This window comes from Perognathus longimembris, chromosome 2, assembly GCF_023159225.1.
Source record: "Perognathus longimembris pacificus isolate PPM17 chromosome 2, ASM2315922v1, whole genome shotgun sequence".
Lineage (NCBI taxonomy): Eukaryota > Metazoa > Chordata > Mammalia > Rodentia > Heteromyidae > Perognathus > Perognathus longimembris.
In genome coordinates, this window is record NC_063162.1 from 5681883 (window position 1) to 5697326 (window position 15444).

Consider the following 15444-nt stretch of genomic DNA (forward strand, 5'->3'; position numbering starts at 1 on the left):
ACACAGTCTCTCCTTCCCGCCACCCCCCCCCCCCCCAGCCACTTGCTCAGAAAACAAAGGGAATAGCTACCGTGCTGGGTGCAAAAGTCAGGGGAAATGCGAGCAGAACTGACTCGCGATGTTGGGCTTTGGTTACCAAAGAAATGCACGTATAGCATTTGACATTCCACTGTTAGAATTAATTAGGTGTCTAAACATTATAAATACCATTTTCTCTCGCTGTTGCCTAAAGTTAATGCAACCTCTTCTGCTATATACACTTGTCAGTTTCCAACGGAGCATTGTGTTTTGGCTTTTATGATCTGTCAAGGGAAAATGGAAGTAAATTCTTTATAATATGCTAATTGATCTGTTTGGGAATTTCAGAAACAGACAACATCTGTGCATGCCAGTAACAACAGCTAATAGCTTCCCTTCCTCACCCAAAGGTTTGCTGTGTGCCGTGGTTATATGTGATCTTGGTGAAATCTTCATTCGCCGCTCTCCCAGGCCTCAGATCTGGAGAGCTTGCAGGCCTTTTCCTGCTGCTGTAGTGCTTGAGACTGTGCAGAATCCCCCTTGGAGGATGCTGCTTGCCGCGATTGTGTTCCTTCCTGCTCTGGTGCCCACCCGTTCTGGCCTGCCTGAGACAGCCAAACCCTAGTGATCTGTGTAGTCCTTGGCGCATGTGCTCTTGGAGATGCCACCTCCTCTGGCCCTGGGGGTATGAGAGCAACTTGGTTCGTATGCCCCCATCGATGGTTTTCTACTGGAAGCAGTTGTTGTCTTTTCCCATTGAGGGTGAGAAACTACACTCCTTCATATTTCACAATGCTGCCTCTGGAATGGTGGAGCTGTTCCAGGTGGAGTGGGTGGGTGGGGAGAGGTGCCCTTAGCAAGCCTGGAATAGAGTGTCTTGTTCATGGCTTTTGTGACTTTGGCCTTCCCCAGTCAGGCAAGTTGGTGGGAAAGATACTTTTTCTATTTGGAGATCTCAGATTATCCAGCTAATGGCTCTGGAAAGGAAGCCCTGGGAACTGGATGTGTTTAGTGTGCTGGGCGTTGGTTTGCAACTTCATTTGACTCCAAGCATGTGGTATACACCTGCAAGATGAGGATTGATGTGCTGTTCATTTAGTGGGTAATGAGAGCCAATGATTTCTTGGTTTTAAGAGGAACACAGCTGGGGTGAGAAATGGTTTGTTTTGGGGGTGCACAGCCAGCATATTCTGTTCTACCATCTACCTCTCCCCTCCCACCCCCCCCAAGCATTTGGTTCTTGGTGTAAGTATGGGCCTGGATGTGAATGACAGTGTTGTTAGATCAGTTCCCCCCCCCACCTCTGTAGGGGTATGTTTGTTTACCAACAGTACATGCAACTTGGCAAGTCTGGCTGGTGGGTTTTATTGCATGGGGTTTGGAGATCTGTCCCCCACCTACCTGGCTCAGAGGGTGAACCTCAGATCAGAATGGGCCTCTTCAAACTCCCTGCTGTGTGCAGGGTTCCCGGGGTCCCAGCTGAGAAGGGCAGACCACTTTCTTGAGTGTCTACCCCCACCCCTTCAGAAGTCTGGTCCATTCCTTCCCCGGTTCCTGGCTTTCCTAGGACTGTAACTCACGAAGACCACGTGAGGGCTATGCGTACTGCTGGGTGCTGCATTTTCTCTTGTTAGCGTTCGTTCTCCGCCACCCTTGGGTGTGTGGTGCCATTATCATCAGAGTAAGGAATGGACTCTGGGCTCCTGAGGTTCAAGAATACAGTCCAGTTACTGATAAGACTGTCTTCTTAACATGGTTTAAAAAAAGAGAGAAATGGCTTGAGGCGTGGCTTCAGTGGTAGAGCGCCTGACCCCCGGCCCCGAGCTCACTTAAACCCCAGTAGCTTCAGAAAAAGAGACAAATATAGTAGTCACTTTATGACTATGCTAAGACTAGTCCTGTTGGCTGTTGCACTTTTGTGTACACCGTGGTCACGTGACCACAGAGGACCTGTCGCTGAGACTTAAGAGGTCCCCATGCCTCTGACCTACCTGTTCATTTCCGTCTCAACTCCTGCAGGCATACCCTTAGATGCACACACGTGCAAACATTCATGTGTGCACTCACCTGTGTGCAGACTTTCAACCGTATACATGCACACACGGATACTACAACAGAAGAGTGTGTGCATATGCCCGTACACTGAACTGTGAATTGGATACATCGTGCCTGTGGCCATGTGTATCTGAGGAACGCAGACGGCTGGCCATTGGGGAACTTTCCCTACTGTATCCACCTGGATGCTTGCCTTTGCTGCCTCTAGGGTCGCCTTTGAGAAGTGCAGCCATTCTAGTCTTCACTTCCATGCTACAGAACAAAGGTCTTGGCCAAGTGGTCGTCCATCTTAACTTTTCACAGGGATGTTTACAGAAGTGACCTAGGGTGATAATTCCACTGGGCTCTTTTCTTCTCCTTTGCTTCCGGGTTGATGAGTAGCAGTAGTTTAATTTGAGGCCGGTAAATTTTATAATTAGATTTGAAAGAGTCAAGCATGTCGGCCTGGTTTCCACATTACCTCCAGCACTGTGGCCATGGAGATGCTCGCTGTTCCTGTCCGGATCGGATTATTTTATTACACCAACCTGAATGCGGAACGCACACATGTATTCAGGGGTCACGGGCTCACACACTACTATCTCATTAAATTTTCAGGCAAAAGCCGCAAAAATTAATTGGAGGCGCATAACAGTTTAGAATGTGAGCTGGCTTATGGTAGCATAAATTATATGAAGAGAAGACAGTTTTATATACTGAGAGGGGAAACCGGTTTACTTTAATGAGAAGAGATAGAAAATGTGGAGCTCTTTTTTCATTACCCATGCACTCTAAAGTGTTTGGACTTCGCTGATGAATAGAGTTAATTCGCTGTTACGCTTCCAATAATTCATGTTACACAGTTTAATGACTTCTAGATAAAAACAGAATTGAAATGTTAATTTCTCTGAAGAATTGGGACAATCTTGTATACCAGACTTTCTCACGCACACACATACATACCATTAGACTACTAGTTAATTTCAGTAAACAAGTCTCTTGGAGACGATTCAGGCAACGTCAATGTTGACATTTCCTACCTGAGCACTATTTTTGAGCTTTTCTTTGCCCAAGGCTAGCGCTCTGCCTCTTGTGCCACAGCTCCACTTCAGGCTTTTTTGGTGCTTAACTGGGGATACAGCTCATGTATCCCCATACAGCTGCTACCGTGGCTGGCTTTGATCACGATCCTGAGATGTCAGCCAGCCGCTTGAGAAGCTAGGGTCACGGGTGTGAGCCGCCGGGCCTGGGCACTCGATTGTTCCTCGGCGTGGGTGCTTCACTGGTTTAAGGAGTGGATGTTTATATGTTCTGGGTTCATTATCAGGTTCTCCTTGAACCACCCACAGTCCAGTCCATGGCATGGAAATAACCTCACCGTCCATCACCATGGCCTGTGCCCTCTGGCTTGAGCATGCTCCCTGCTCGGCTCCTCCATTGCAGAGGGAGGGCCCTGTGTGTAGAAGAAGAAGGCACATGGCCAGACGGAAGGGGTTCCAACGCCGAGACGTCGCCTCACGCCTGGTGCCTGACTCCTCTACTCCCAGGCAACTGTTCGTGACAGTGCACTTGACAGACAGATTTATTCGTCACCTTGTCAGGGTGACACGCTGGGGATGGCTTCACTGCTCGTGTGCCATTGGCACTTGGCTGTCGGAATCGGGACCCAGCATCGCCCAGACTGGATCGTCTCATCAGCACCAGGCATAACTTACCGCCTGCTTTCCCCCGTTCCTTTAACTTTTAATTGAAACCATTTAGTTACCACCCCTGCTGCTAAGAGTCTGGGGACAATTAGGGAAGTCCCATCTGTCCTTTGAACCACGCTATCTTGCCTTTTCTCCCCTCTCCACTATCTTGAAGACTGGCTTTGCCTCATCCTCTTGCTTCCCACTGGATGGTTTTTATCTCACTTGAATGAGTTATGGCAACTCTTTAATTCAATTATTTTCTCCATCGCAGGCTTGGAGATGATTTAGTTGACTGAGACGCAAAGCAGTGACTCCAAACAGGGCTGGAGGTGGATTTTTTTTTAATTTTTTTTTTTTTTTTTTTAGTTTTACTTACAGCCACTGTGGAAGGCATTTTGTGCTGCCTGTTTCCCCCCCCCCCCTCCCCTTTCTTGGCACAGACCCTTAGTTACTGTTCCAAAGCATAGATTGGAAATGGCAGATGCCATGGGCTTAGCCAGTCTTTCCCCAAGGCAAGGAATTATCTGTCCAATGATATTAGGTCACTGAATTCCCACCCAGCTGTGTCTGAAAGCAGGGCGGGGGAGGGGCAGCCTGGCTGGCCAGGAAGGCCCATTTAAAAATCTAAATGTGGTAAACAACTCTGCTCTCCTGCTTTGGCATTTGACTTTGAATTAAACAAAGTCTCGTGGGTGGCGGTGTTTCTTAGCCATTGTGCCTTCTAATGTGGAAAATCAGCCCAAAATAGGACCTGCTGCAGTGGTTGTCCTCCGCACGAGGAGGCACCCACAGGATCAGGAAGGACGTTTGGGCCCCCGGAGTCCTTCGGGGAGCTTTCTTAGTGGATTCCCCTCCCTCGGGAGGTTCCGTCCACAGTGAAGACTCAGCCTTCCCGGTGGCGTGGCGTTTCTCAGGCAGCGTTGGAGGCCAGCAGTTGCTTGCTGGGATGGGGAGCTGGTCAGGGGGTGGCCAAGGTGGGGTGAGGTCGTGGAGGGCGTGCCGTGGGCATCACTGAGTGCTGCGACTGTGCCAAGTGCTGGGTTCAAGTTCAGCGCGGTGGTGCTGGATGAGCTCGGAGGAGCCCCGGCTAGGCCCCGAGCCGCGTTCGGCTGGGCAGCACGGCTGTCTCCCCGGGGCAGGTCAGGAAATGCCAGCCCTCCTGCTCTTTGGCTCTTTGGGTGTGGCTGGCACTGTGCCCTCCCTGTGTGCACCTCCTCACAGTGGCACTAGCACATAAAAAGCGTGGCGTGGGTGCTTCACGGGCAAAGTAACCCCAAATCAAACGCCAGCTTCCGTAGTTGGCGCTTTGGGAAGAAAAAAGTGATCTTTGCTATCCTCATGGGGCTTACATGATCATCATCTCCTGCTGCCACCTCTCTCGAGTCACGTGGGCCCTAGGCTGGCTTATCAGAACTCAGCCCGGTACACCGGCAGTGCTGTGCCTCTGTGCCCTTGTGTGTTTGTGTGTGGACGCCGATCGGAAGAAGGGTCCTAGTAATCGTAACTTGAAGCAGATGTCGCTTTCCTAAGCAAGTACCACTTGTGCCCTTTGACCCAGAAATCGCTCTCTCTCTCCTTAGTACCAAAAAAGCTTCAGTAGAAAGCATACTTTCTGTTTCAGGGTTATTTGATTGTAAAAGACCGGGCCTGGAGGCCTTAACAATGGGAGCATGGCTAATTCTTGAAGGACGCTTTCACAGTTCGCAGTAACATAAGTGGAGTGCTTGCCTTAGAGGGAAAGGATTCTGTGCTGAAGGGACATTCATATGTTCACATATGAATGGAGTCCTGAAACTAGTCATGGGGACATCTGATGAGCATAGTCTTTTCCTTCTCTGTCCCTCGATTGCAGAAGGAGGGTCCTGCCTGTGGGAGAAGCCACACTGGTCAGACATGGCTTTGTGCCTGGTGCCTGACTCTTTACTGTCACATGACAGTGCGCTTAACGATTTGTTGGTCTTGGGGCTTGAACTTGGGTCCTGGGCACGCTGTCCCTGAGCTTTTTTTGCTCAAGGCTAGCATTCTACCACTTTGAGCCATAGTGCCACTTCTGGTTTTCTGGTGGTTAGTTGGAGATAAGTCTCACAGACTCTGCTGGCCAAGGCTGATGTAGAATCGTGACCCGTGTATGCATTTCAGCCTCCTGAGCAGCTGGGGTTACAGGCTTGAGCCTTGGATGAATGCCTGTTATTTTCTTCATAGAGGAGACGGTGCGAATGACCACTGTGTTTCCTGTTGAAAAGAGGAAGAGTGCAAGTGATAAAAGAGTGCAAAGCGAATTTCCCTTCTCCTCCTCAGGATACTGTCTTTCTAAGAATACCTGAGTTGTCTCAGAACACACAGAGAGCATTGTGCGTGGACTGGAGCCTATACTTGCTGGGTTCCGTTTATGTTAAGTCACATCTCTTGTATGACTCTTTCTTGGTAGAACGGTGTGCATGACCTACGTGAACTCAAATCCTCCTCCTGTCCAGCCGTGTGACCTGGGGAGGACACTGCCTACTGGCTCCTGAACTAGGAAGATGGTAGCAACACCAGCCTCACAGGCGCGTGAAGAACCTAGCTGGGTTAGAGATGGGGATGTCACTTGGTGATGGTGAGCTTGCCTAGCCATGTGCAAAGCCCTTTGACTCAGTCTCCAGCACTGCCAGATAAAACCTCTTAAAAATGGAAACAAAAAAAACCTGAAACTAATAAATGAGTCAGTTCTTGTTAAATCCTGTATGCCAGACCTAGACCTAGCAGGAACACTGCCAATTGGTGATCATTGTTATCGGTCATCTTCTTCATCTTCCCAGTCTCCTGGGGGCAGGGAGGAGCCATTTGTTTTAGCTCAGTTTCAGGGTTTTCAGACCATGATGGCCATGGCCGAGAGGACATAGCAAAGCACCTCGTCATGGCAATATCCACAGTGTTCTTTAACCTCATTACTTCATACTTTTCCCTGGGAAATCACATTGTATGCATGGAATGCTTTCAGCATGTGATTCATTTTGGGTAATAGATTCTGTAACTATCTTGTGAATCAATCATCCTGTCTCTTGAAGTACCGTGTGTGTGTGTGTGTGTGTGTGTGTGTGTGTGTGTGTGTGTGTGTGTGTGTGTGTCTGAGTCTGATTGACCCTAGAGCTTCATTCCTGTTTCCTGTCTCCCCTCCCTCTGCCTGCCCAAGGCCATGATGTTACTACCTTCATGTACAAGTTTGGATTTGATTATATGAGCTATGGGGTGTTACTTTTGCAGTGATGCAACCACAAACCTGAGGACAACTGAAAGGGAGAAATTTACCTCTTGTGGCTGATTTCCCAGGGTTCCGTCCATGGTAACTGAGCTCCGCTGGCTTTTGAGCCCATGGTGCAGAAGACTACATGATGTCCACGTGACCTGTGTAGCACAGCTGTTCCGCTCATGTCATCCGGGATGCAGAGAAAGACCTGAGGGGCCAGGGATAAGATACCCCAGGGCGTACTCCCTAGTGACCCACTTCAGATCCCTCTTCTTAAAAAGTTTCCTTCCAACCTCCCCAGACGGCACCACCAGCTGGGAAGGAATCCCTTAGCTCAGGAGCCTGTGCCGGGCCATTTCCTATTCAAGCCGTGCTGTGTTGGAGCTGTCCCTGGAACGGTCATTCCTGAAGCTCCTTTGCCCCCTGAGGTCCTAGGGGCGGAGCGTGGGTGCATTCCAGCTCATTACACGGAGCTCTGAGGAGCCGCCGCCAGTGGGGCGTGCTGGGAGGGGCTGGTGAGCACTGATCCCGAAGGCAGGACTGTGGTCCACAGGCCTCTTTCCCGTGTGAGTAGTGGCTTTGTTCAGTGCCTGTGATCTCCGTAGAAGGCTCCTCACCCTGGCTTTTCACTCCTGCATACGTTACCAGTGACGTCTAGTACTGGGCATAGTTTGACCCGTGCCGGTCCTGCCCACACCCAGGATGGGGAAGCGTCCTGTGTGTGGAAAGTTCTCTGGACCCCTGCTCCGTGCACAGTGCGGCTCTGGGTTGACAAAATTGTCATTAAATGGCCCCATCGACCTGTCCTTTTCCTAGGCCAGACCAGACCATTTCTTCTGAAGTGTCACATTCAAAGTTGGTTATCCTTCTAAGAATAATTTCACCGATTCTGGTCGGTGGTTGATCTGAAGTTTTCTGTCCGTCTTTAATCATTCAGAACCTCCAGGTGTTTGGAAACAAAATCTCATTGGTAGTGTACAATTTGCTTTTTAACCGTCTTGTGAAAAAGCAATTTTTATTCCCTAATCTGTGTATTAAAGGAGGTGTTTTTTCATGGTAGGATCGGGTGCTGGACTATTTTGTGTGGTTCTCAGCTCATTGTGATACCTAAGCTACGAGTACACTTGGTGGTAGAAATGAATGTTTGGAGGAAGGATTAGAACATGACTCTTGCATGGTTCTCATACTAATTCTGTGTCCGGGCAACTGCCTAGGCAGCCCCCAGCTACAGTGTAAGGTGCATTTGTCTGGCTAGAGAGTGGAAGGGTTTGCTTTTCATGCTTTCAGCTGGATTCTCTTAACCGTTCCTCAGGTGGTAGGGAGGCCTCGGGAATGTTTACCCTCCTTCCAGCTGGGCCTCCTTTGATGCCTTTGTTAACATAGTGGGACCTTTGGAGGGTGATACCTACCTTTGATTTTGTGTGCAACTCAACATCGTGAGTCCTGGGACAGGGCTTGAGAACAGCGACTGAACGCACAGCTGATGTTGGCTCATCCCCTACAGCTTCACACGGAATGGGCAATCCACGCCTACCACAATCGACTTCCGGGCTCCCAGTGAGTTGATTGACAGGTGACATTCTCTGAACATTTGTGTTACTTAGCATCATTGCAGTGTCAGAGAAACCTTCCATTGGAAAATTCCAGAAGAGGCAGTGCCCATGCTTCCTGCCAGTCTTTTGGAGTCATGAAGAAACAGTGTTTATGTGCTGAGAACTCTTCATTTGTGGCGGTGGTTTATCACCCACCCCTGCTGTTCTGTACAAGTCATCCCTTCCTGCTTCCCTGTTCCTTCTTCAACAAAGGCAGCCCAGGACTTCAGACTCACTATGTGTTGATCACTGTATGTTGATCTTTTGTTACTCCTACTGACCAACTGCTGTGCTGTTCTGCGAGGTCCTGTTCTGACACATAGTCCCATTACTGCTTGCCACATGGTAGGTGACCATTCATCCCTCTACTTCAGCGCTTGGTAATTCTGGAAGCCGTGACATTTGTGCTCTTGGAGGGGAACAGTGCTGGGTCGGATTCCAGGGCCAGTTGTCATAGCACCTGGACCCTCAGAAAGAGCTCTCTAGACACAGATGGGATAAAGGGGCAGGAAGGCCTCTGATAGACTTGGGGATATTGAACCCAGAGGGGAAAACATCTGGCCTGGGAGTACTGTCCTGTAAAAGAGGAAGACAGCGTGTTCCAGAGAGAGGAGAGAGAGAGCTGGGCTGCAGGAGAAGAAACCATGATTCCTTTAATCCTGAAGAATTTTAAGAAGCATCCACTTTGTCCATTGGTGACACAGACCATCTGTTTGCTGGTGAACTGTTCACAGGCAACCTGGCCTCTCCCAAGGAGGTCACTGCATGTCCTGGGAGTCTGTGCAGAAGAAGCACAGAGGTCCCAGTCTGAGTTGTCCAGTACATTCTGAGATATGCACTCTTCTTAGCCAAGCAGAAAGGCTGATGGGGAAAATGAATGCAGACAGGATGTAAGGCATGCGGTGGGGTGGAGCTGGGTCAGTAGAATGGCCATAGTACAAGTCTGTAGAAGCAAGCCGCTCCTTTCCCACCAGCTGGGCCCAGTTGCACCGCCTGTCATTGAGTCCCAGGGGTATCACAGGATGGGCCCAGTGTGTGTGTGGTGACTGCCTGTCCTCATGGTTTCCTCTATGCTTACTAAGTCCTGGCCCCAACCCCTCTCTTCTTTTAAGGTCGAGGCTACAGCTGCCTGGGTTTTTGCTGTCTACAGACCATATTCAGAGATTGTGTGCATGAATATGTGCAGGGGACAATTCTTCAGGCTCTTCTAGAAGGCAAGCGCCACCCCCCCCCCCCCCCCCCCCGCCGCATTCCCCCATAGTGGGTTGCGCTTTTGCTAGTTTGTTGTAAAGTTAAGTGTCTGTTATCTTAGCTGATAAAGAACAGCAATTTGTTCCTCACTCTTCTTGGCTGCTGAGAAGTCTTAAGACCCAGATATCTGCGGTCTGAGTGTCTGTGAAGGTCGCTTCCTGAGTCACGGATGACGATTTCTTTCTGTGTTTATGTGTGCTGTTCTCCATGGCTTCTAGCATGACCTTAATCCTGTCACTTGGGGCCATGGATTTCAACATGGAAACCTGAGAGGACACAGAATTAGGCGTGTGTCTTGCCCTGAGGATTCACGTTGGGAGACAGGTTGGGGGCAGCCTTTCAAGAGGACACAGAAGGCCACTGCCAGAAAATGTGAAGATGAAGGAGCATATAGTTGCCCGAGGCTTGCCCGGGAGGCCGTCAGGAGGAGGTCAACTCGTGTATAGGGTCCTGTCCGTGGCTCTCAAGATGTTGGGATGGTTTGGAAAGTTGCCAGTGTGAAAATTTGAGTTTCTAACACACACGCAGGCACGCACGCATACACATACACACAATGCATCTGGAAATGATGCAAAGACTGGCAAGAGCAGACACACAAAAGCCATTTAAAATGACCCAAGTTGGCAGAGCTGGGCAGCTGGAGGCGTGGGCGGGGCCGGTGTGCCCTGTGGCGCCACGTCCCACGAAATGCATGCCGTCAGAGGCTCTTTGCCCTGATTGCAGAAGCAAACCTACCAGCTCTGTCTGGAGTCAGAGCTGGAAATTATCTGCGGTTAATGGGATCTTTACAACATCTAAATCCTCCACTAAACACTTTGTGTAATGCTGCTGCACACAGGGCTCTCTGTGGCTTTCTTTCATTGTCACTAAAGAGAGTCAGACGTGTGCAGGGGAAGGAGATGGGATCTTGCTGTAATGACTTTGTCTTCACCATCTTTTCTCGGCTGCTTAAATCGCTGTCAAGGCAGTGCGGGAATCTTGGAGGAGGAGGGAGTTTTCTCTGATATAATTATGCTGTTAGTAGAAATGTTGGCGGCTCCTCTCCCCATAGCCACTAAAATAAAACTCTTGATCTCGGAACTCGGCAGCTGTTTGCAATCTGCCTCTCCGTCCCCCACCGATGTCGTGGCGTCGCAGCTTGGGCGCTGGGTGGCGAGTGGGGGGTTGGTGGTGGTGCCCTTTGCAGGCCAGGTGGTCATGAGCCAAGCCGGGCTTGCTGGAGCCACTCCGGGCTGGGTCAGCCCTGGGTTGCTAAGGAGTGAGCTCCGTGTGCACCGAGCCAGGGGAATGTGCAAGGGCAAGTGCGCTTTGCGAAGATTTGCCGAGGTGGCAAAGGCAGCGCGCACGGTCACGGCCAGGTGTCAGGTGCCGGTGGAACAGGTGGTCTGAGGTCAGCGCCCCTGGGCAGCAGCGGGGAAAGGGTTTTCAGGATCATGAGGTAGGGTGTCGGGAATGCACTCGGGGGTCAGGGAGACAGGGCTGAAGGAAGAGAGGAGGCAGGGGTGCCGGTTGTTGCTGCTGCTGTTTCCTGGGTGCGGTGAGACCGACAAGGCAGAAAGCATGGCTGGGAAGCAACCTGGCTGGCCTAGAAGTCTGCTTCTACCAGAGCACCTTCCAGGAGCCCCGAGCTAAGGCTGCTGGGGTCTTCTCAGCCTCCTGGCATGGGTCTTCAGCCCATACCCGCCCTCCACCCTCTGGGTCATACAGTCCCTGCGACTCATCCACTCAGTCACCTTTCCACACGGCTTCCGAGACCTGAACGGATGACTTGGCCCGGTCACCCTGTGTGGTGACCTTGGAGCTGATGCCTGTTTACTGCCTACAGAGAAGTATAAACATGCCTAGAATAGCCCCTGGCGGGCTCTGGGTCCCGGAGAAAGTCCGCTTCTCAGCCCGGTGGCACGCGGGTGGATTACCTAGCCACAGCCCCATGTCGTCTCCACTCCTTTTGCAGATGAGGAAACTGAGCCTGGAAAGGTTGTATCTGGCAAAAGGCAGCTTCTCACAACAGTTCCCCCATCTTAAACCGTTAAGTAAATGTTGTTCGTGTGTTCTCCAGTCCCCCTGGCCGGCTCAGAGGAAGCGAGGACCTAAATCCTGCTCGGTGTGCTCTCGGAACCCCTCTCCCAAAGTTGTGGCTTCTGTCCTGGGTTTTCCAGGGTGAAAGGTAGTGCCAAAGGCCTTTTGGACACGACCGGACGGCTGATGGTGGGATCTCATGTGCCAGTGTGACTTGCCCGGCCACCGTTGTGTGGTCACGGGCGACAGTCAAAATTAGTTGAAAATCTTAACCCGGGGCAAAGAGCATAATAAATTTTTAAACGATTATAATGGGAAGTCTGGGTTAATTACAGAGAGGGCTAGATTTGGAGGCGAAGCTGTCTGCCAGAGCAACCCGCCAGTGTGGCCGGCGGCGGCGTGTGCTGCCTGGGGTGGGGGTGGGGGTGGAGGGTGGGGGGCCGTGGCTCCCCAAGGAGGACATGATGAGCCCGTGACTAGTTTGGTCTTAATGCTGATGAGGTGAATTTTGGTCACTTGGGTTAAGGTAGGCCTCTTTTTTTCCCCCAGTGTAAAGCTTTTGTTCTGTGCCAGTCTAGAGCTTGAACTTGGGGGCCTCGGCACTGTCCCGAGCTGCTTTTTTAATCTCAAGGCTATTATTTAACCGCGTGAGCCACACAGTTCCACTTCCAGCTTTCTTGGTGGTTGATTGGAGTCTTAACTGGCTTCAAGCCAAGATTCTCTGGTCCCAGCCCCTCTGAAGTTGGTACCTCAGCATTCACGGGTGGTATAGCTCTCCTTGGAATCAGTGATCCTAATGATCGCTAAAGATGGTGGCATGTTCTGCTATACTTGTTGGCTTTTCCTTTCCTTGCACGTATTTTTACGTTGGTAAGGTCTGACTCTGAGGTGCTTTTGTTCAGTATGTTACACGCGATCACTGCTTTTGATTATTGTGCTCAGGTTGCTGCAGACGTCCCGTCCTGCACTGTCTTACCCACAACTTTCTTCAAGCCAGAAAGGAAGGAAATGTTCGAGTCTTCTCCGCCCCCCGCCCCCACCCAACCAGGGCATCCGTGCGTGATGTGGTAATGCCTCAGGTGTTGGTGTGGGGTGGAGGAGGAGGTGTTCCTTACGTGTGACTTGTGTAGTGTTACATACACTGAGCCTTGTGTCCTCTGGTGTCCTGTGGATTCAGTGGCTGTAGTTGCCACGTTCTCAGGCCTATGGACCCTCTCTCCCCTCTCTCTCCCCCCACCCCCCGCCAGCAGCTGTCGAACTTTGGGGACAACCTGAGGCCCACATGGACCCTTCCAGATGGGCCACGGCTAAGGTTCCCTCAACCTTTCAATAATTCATGACTTCAGCTGCTGTGGACATGAATCCCCTCCTATGCCTTCTTTTTTTCTTTTTTCCTTCTCATGTGCATCTGGGGACCTTTTAGCATTAGGACATCAAGTTCACTTCAGAAGATAGTCAGAAGAGATCGTGTTTCCAGTGATGACATCCCAAAGATGGTGCAGCTGTTGTCCCTGGCAGTGCTAGGGGTGTGTCCAGTGAGCAGTGGCCAGTCCCTGTTGTTTCCGTGTAGCCAGAGGTCAGTGACCCAAGGCAGGGAGGAAGTGCCCTGTGAGGTCCCAGCCTCCCACTCCTATGCCCCCAGCCCCTCACCTGGGCCCAGGTGTGCTCCTGGAATCTGGATGTTTGAAGAGGTACAGGTGACAAACAGGGACTCTTGGATGAATAAGTAGGTGTGAGGTTTTTTGCCCTGCAATCCAAGGAGACTGGGTTTATTTCTCTTTATAAGTTCTGACTTCTGTTCCCTGAAGTAGAGTTATAGAGAAGTCTGATTTATCTGCTCCACAAAATATGGGCCCCTTAGTGAAGTTAAGCAGAGTATAAAATGCCTTCATGGTAGTTAAATTTACACTCTGTTGAAGTGATTTGTGCGTTTCGCAGTGAGCTGTGATCTGAAATGCATAAATACACAGCAGAGTTAACTTGGGAGGAGATCTCGTTTGACAGGATCCCCGGCAAGCGCTCGGGTACGGTATTGGAATCATTTAGCATGGCGACCGGTGATGCAGTGAGGGCCTCCTTGGCCTGAAAAATCCTACCCCAAGCCTTCAGAGTCGAAGCAAGGAAAGCAAGTGCTCCTCCACAGCCTGCTTCCTAGTGGAAGTGGTTTTCAGCACGAGACAGGAATTAGGGCTTCTCTGTTGGTATCTGAGGAGAAGCTCTGTCCGGGAGCTCACCACTGAAACGGTCACCTCTCCCTAATTTTGGAAGTGATTTCAAACCCGATCAGCAACCACGATATATACGTTGGTCTTCTGTCGATGAGAATACGCCCGGGAATAGGCCATTTAGTCCACAAAGGAATGCTGGTGCCGGGCCACCCTTTTGTGTTTTTCGCTGAGTCTCACTTTCCCATGAAAGCGTGTATCCGGAGACATTGAAGGGCATGCTGTCCCCAGAACCGAGGTGCTGAGGTTAAGTGTGGGCGCAGGTCACTTAGGTAGATGATGTCAAGTATAATCTCCCCACAGCCCTCTCGTGTGGGGCTCGGCCGGCCTGAGCCACTAGCTGTGTAAGTTGCTGCCTTCTAAGCCTTCCACGTACCATAGACAAGGTGCTAAGACCCAGGGACACGCTTAAATAGCTGCTTGATGTCACTGGCTGCTCAGCCACTCACCCGCAGGCCAAATAGAAGAGGCGGAAACCTGCGTTGCCTTTGCGTTTTTGTAACTGGTCTAAATAAGAAACACCTGGCCATGTATGGCGCTAGGGGAAACAGTTTTTCATCTTCGAAAAAGCGAAACACCATTGTGGTTTAGGGTGAGAAAAAGATGTGGTGGGGGGAGAGCCGGCCCTCTCCACTGGATCAAGCAAGGCCTGGTCAGCCCATGACAGCACGACTGGGGTTTGGAAAGTTCTGGAAGTGGAATGGTCTTGATGTGTAGAACATGGAGTTGCCGGTGATAGAATTGCTTGGTGCATGGGTAGGTTCGGGTTCACTGAAAATACAGAACGATTAGTACTGAAGGCCTTGTGAGGGTATACTGTAAGCAGAAATAATCAGGTACTATTTGCTATTCCAGAGGGAAGAATTTTCCAGAAGCTGCCTGAATTCTTGATCTCAGTAGCCAAGCCTGGGGCCTCCCATGAGGGGTGGTCCCTGCGAGTTCCTTTTTATTATCTTTAAGTCGTTCTCCAAAGAAGTTACCATTTTGACGATTCGCTTTATAAACACGGCATATCTTCATTGTAATCACCTTTCATCCTCCTACTCTCGGTTTCATAGGCTATGCATTGCATACGATTCCACTTGAGTTCTTGGGAGTGTTTGTGATGTCAGATCTCCGGCAAGTTTTCCCTCGCCGGCTAGGAGAGTGTGGCTGGCCGTAGGCTGACCACTCCGCCCCTCCTCAATACCCACCTGGCAGTGCCACCTTTATCAGAGGTCTGCCTTAGCTCATAAAACCCTAACCCAAAAGTGACTGCCGGAGTTTGAGGACACATTGTGGTCGAATTTGGGCTAGTTGCATAGAAGGCAGCTTGAAGCTGGGTCCGGGTAGCAGGCACTGGAAGATAGAGGCCCGCAGCCGACCCGGGCCACATCACAGAGAAATCA

At 50.6% G+C, this 15444-nt stretch overlaps 1 protein-coding gene and 1 long non-coding RNA gene across 4 annotated transcripts in view; one reads left to right on the forward strand and one right to left on the reverse strand.

Annotated features, from left to right (window-relative positions):
* Positions 1–15444, forward strand: part of Ctbp2 (C-terminal binding protein 2) — a 115404-nt gene that overhangs the window by 53331 nt on the left and 46629 nt on the right. The gene's annotated exons all lie outside the window — the stretch shown is intronic.
* Positions 107–7625, reverse strand: LOC125345957. The gene is made up of 4 exons (XR_007209822.1): positions 7615–7625; positions 7439–7444; positions 5028–5032; positions 107–697 (listed from the first exon to the last, which is right to left on the reverse strand). It is a non-coding gene; the product is annotated as an uncharacterized LOC125345957 (long non-coding RNA).